The sequence below is a fragment of the Neofelis nebulosa genome, chromosome 5, assembly GCF_028018385.1.
Source record: "Neofelis nebulosa isolate mNeoNeb1 chromosome 5, mNeoNeb1.pri, whole genome shotgun sequence".
NCBI lineage: Eukaryota > Metazoa > Chordata > Mammalia > Carnivora > Felidae > Neofelis > Neofelis nebulosa.
In genome coordinates this window covers 86815231-86819216 of record NC_080786.1, presented here as the reverse complement: position 1 = coordinate 86819216, position 3986 = coordinate 86815231, and positions in this window count along the sequence as shown.

Genomic DNA, 3986 nt, shown 5'->3' with positions numbered 1-3986 from the left:
ACTTTAGTTTTATTTTTCAACATTACGTTGGCTATTTGGGGTCTTTTCTAGATCCAAACAAATTTTAGAATTGTTTGTTCTAGCTCTGTGAAGAATGCTGGTGTCATTTTGATAGGGATGGCAGCACTCTGTGTTTTTAACCTTTATTTATTTTTGAGACAGAGAGAGACAGAGCATGAATGGGGGAGGGTCAGAGAGAGGGAGACACAGAATCTGAAACAGGCTCCAGGCTCCGAGCCGTCAGCACAGAGCCCGATGCGGGGCTCGAACTCACGGACCGCGAGATCATGACCTGAGCCGAAGTCGACGCTCAACCGACTGAGCCACCCACGCGCCCCAGCACTCTGTGATTTAAAAAAAATTTTTTTTAATGTTTATTTTTTAATTTTTTTTAACGTTTATTTATTTTTGAGACAGAGAGAGACAGAGCATGAACAGGGGAGGGGCAGAGAGAGAGGGAGACACAGAATCTGAAACAGGCTCCAGGCTCTGAGCTGTCAGCACAGAGCCCGACGCGGGGCTCGAACTCAAGGACCACAAGATCATGACCTGAGCCGAAGTCGGCCGCTTAACCGACTGAGCCACCCAGGTGCCCCTGTTCGTTTTTAAAAGAGAGAGAGAGTGCAAGCGGGGGAAGGGCTGAGAGAGAGGGAGACACAGAATCCAAAGCAGACTCCAGGCTCTGAGCTGTCAGCACAGAGCCCAACGCAGGGGTTGAACCCACAAACCTCGAGATCATGGCCTGAGCTGAAGTCGGACACCCAACCAACTGAGCCACCCAGGTGCCCTGCAGCACTCTGTGTTTTAACAAACCCTCCAGGTGATTCTGATGCGCGGCCAAGTTTGAGAACCACAGACACATACTGACTCTCAGGCTGTGAAACCGCTTCTGGGCTGTCAGTGCCAACCCAAAGACACCTGGGAAAGGCAGAAGCAAAACCGCCTGGGCCACCTGGCCCCTCTGCACTTTGGCACAGAACAGGCAATAACCCTGTGAAGACTGTGAGAACTGAGAGACCCGGAAGTCACTGAGGGACCGTTCCAAACTTCCCAGGTTATATATAGATTTGGGAACGGAGATTGAGACAGGAGAAAGTACTTGCCCAACATGAATAGCAAAAGTATTAAAAGGACTAGAATGCAAGGTTAAGTGATCTATTCTTTTTTTCCAAACTGAAGTATCTTTTTAAAAAGTTGTAGCATTTATACTTAATGTGTGCACCTTTCACAAGAACGTCACCCTAAGGAGTCCATCCTCATTATAAACATGTAAAGAAAGCCCCAGGGAGGAGTCTGAAAGTGGGGGTGATATCTCATCTGCAATGTGCTGTGTGGTCCAGGAGGACCTGCCTGTCCTTGGGGGGGGGGGGTTAGTTAGTCACCTTCTCACCGTCCCTGTTTCTACCACACACACCCAGTGGTCTCTTCAAATGAGACCAAAGGCAGGGGCAATGGCTCTTAGCCTGACTTCTTTGTGTCTTCCAGAGCCCGGAGAGTACAGCTGTCAGCTGGACAGCTGTGTGCACAGCAGGCCCGCCCACCCCAAACACTTGCTGGGCCCAGGACAAGAGTACCAATGGAGGCTCACCTCCCATGTGGCTACAAAGTTACAACTCAAGCTAACAAACTTAAATAAAATGTGTCCTGTCCTACTTTGACAAAGAACCCTTTATAAAGAGTTGGCAGACTGGAACATGAGGTGCAGAGCGAACGAGCTCCCATCCCCCAGCTTACCTGATTTTCTTCCCATCCGGGCTCCATCCCATGTTTTCAGGGCCTTGTGCACATGTAAGTGGACACTGCAGCCTGTTCATCGAGCTCATTCTACACCTCTTGCAGACAGCAGCCTTCTGACCACCCTTTGGAGGCAGGACCTGAAGAAGAGTCCTGTGCAAACCCTGGTAACTGGCTCAGGACTCTTCGGGATAAGAATTCCAAAAGCATGGTCTAAAAGATGGTTTATGCACCCTGGGCAAACAGCACTTTCCCTGTGACTCTTCCCACCGTGGGTGGGTGTGGTCAGAGGGGGTTCAGCAGAGGTCTCTGAAGGCTTGCTTTTCTAAATGTGATCCCGAGACCAGCAGTGTGGGCACCACCTGAGGGTTGGTTAGAACTGCAGCCTCACTCCAGACCTGCCGAATCACATTCTGACTCTAACAAAGATCCCTAGGAGATTCGCGTGCACATCCAGGTTTAAAAAGCACTGTTCTAAAGCACAAAACCCATGGCCGAGGTCCCTGTTGCCCCGGTAGATATTAATAGGTGCTCGACAAATGCCAAATACTACCTAAAGCAGACCCGGTAGCCAACACTTGGGGATGTTGCCTTGCTCGCTCTGATTTCACTTCCTCTTTCTGGGGGGGGTCTCAGTGGCCAGGTTTTCGCTGTATGCCCAATGCTCGCCTGAGCTGATTGGTCCAGTGGGAGACACCTGACCCACATTGGGCCAATCAGATGATTCTCCTGGGAATTTGAAACTTAAGCCCACAAAACAAGCTCTAGGAGTAATCGTAATAGCAATGGTAATAGTGTCTGTCCTGCACCTGGGATGTGCCAAGCGGGGTGTGGAGTGTTTTACATGTAGGATAATCCAGACTGGACAAGGACTGCACCAGGTGCGTACTATCGAGCTCATGTATCAGAAGTGGAGATGGGGCTCGGATGCTAAGTAATTCTCCCGAAGCTTCAAGGGGTGAGTGGCAGCACCAGGAGACTCACATGGTGCAGAGACCGTGTGGATGCTCTCTGAGGCCCAGGTCCCTGCCCAGCTTCTGAGGTCAGGCAGACCACCCAGTTACAGCACGAGGACTGTGGGAGTGAGACGCAGCTCTGTAAGATGGCCGCAGCGACGGAGGGAGGGTTGGCCTGGGGCAGCAGAGGAGCCCTGGGAAGGGGGAAGGGCAGAGAACCTCCACATCCTCAGCCCCAGCAGGGCACTGGCCAAGGCCAGCCCCACTGGCTCACTTCACGTCAGGCCAGACAGTGCTGCTGGTGAGGACTGTGGGAGATCTGACTTCCCTCCCCTTCCCTCCTCCAGTGAATTAGTGGCCAACTTGCCAAAGCAAAGGTGTGGGCAGCTTATTTTGCAGACACAGGGCAGGGGTGGGTGTAGAAGTTGGCATCCTCCTCTTTATCTGGTCCCCAGAAGAGTGGGTACCCAAGAGGCTGAGGGGGTGGAGGCAGCTGAGATGTGCTGGGGGCCCTTTCAGAGTGGAGAAGGGAGTTGCGTGCCTCACCGGCTGAAGAGGCCCTAACTCTGGCTCGGGGAACAGGGTTCTGAGTGGAAACTGCCATTCTGGGCAGGCTGGGGAGTGGTCTGGGGCAGGTAGGCCTCTGACCAGCTAAGAAGTCAAATCAATCAGCAGCAGAAAGTTTCTGTCAGATTCCAAGCCTCAGCAGGTGCAGGGCTGTTTGGCTTTATTTGAAAAAAAACAAACCAACATCTTTTATTAGCACTAACACAGTGGTAGCCCCCTGCTGTCACCTGAAAATCCAACCTCACACAGCATTCACACATGTCATACTCAGTGGCTCATGGTTACTGGTGTCACACCCTGGGCAGCACACTAGCCCAGGGTAGCCAAACACAAATACACTCTCACTGGACGAATCTCCCTTAAAAAAAAAAAAAAAAAAAATCAAACAATCGTCAGGTCAGAGAATCATTCACTCCTCGCGGTGAAGAGGGTACAAAGCTTGGTAGCGGAGGCTGCTCCTTCTGGCCCTTCGCAGTGGGGTAGAGTTTCCCCAGCATGGTGACTAGGACTCCTCGGGACGGCGCGACTGTGGCCAGAATGCTGCCAGGGGCCTCCTTCACTGCTGAGAGATGGAAGGTATCCATCCCAACGCCCCCTGATGGGGGCGAAGCACCAGGAACCAGCCTGTCATCGGCGTCCCCGAGGCCCCCGCAGATCGAGACACAAATAGCTCAAGACCCACGCGGCTCCCAGTCTGCTGAGAGGGTGGCTTGCTCCTGTTTCTTCTTC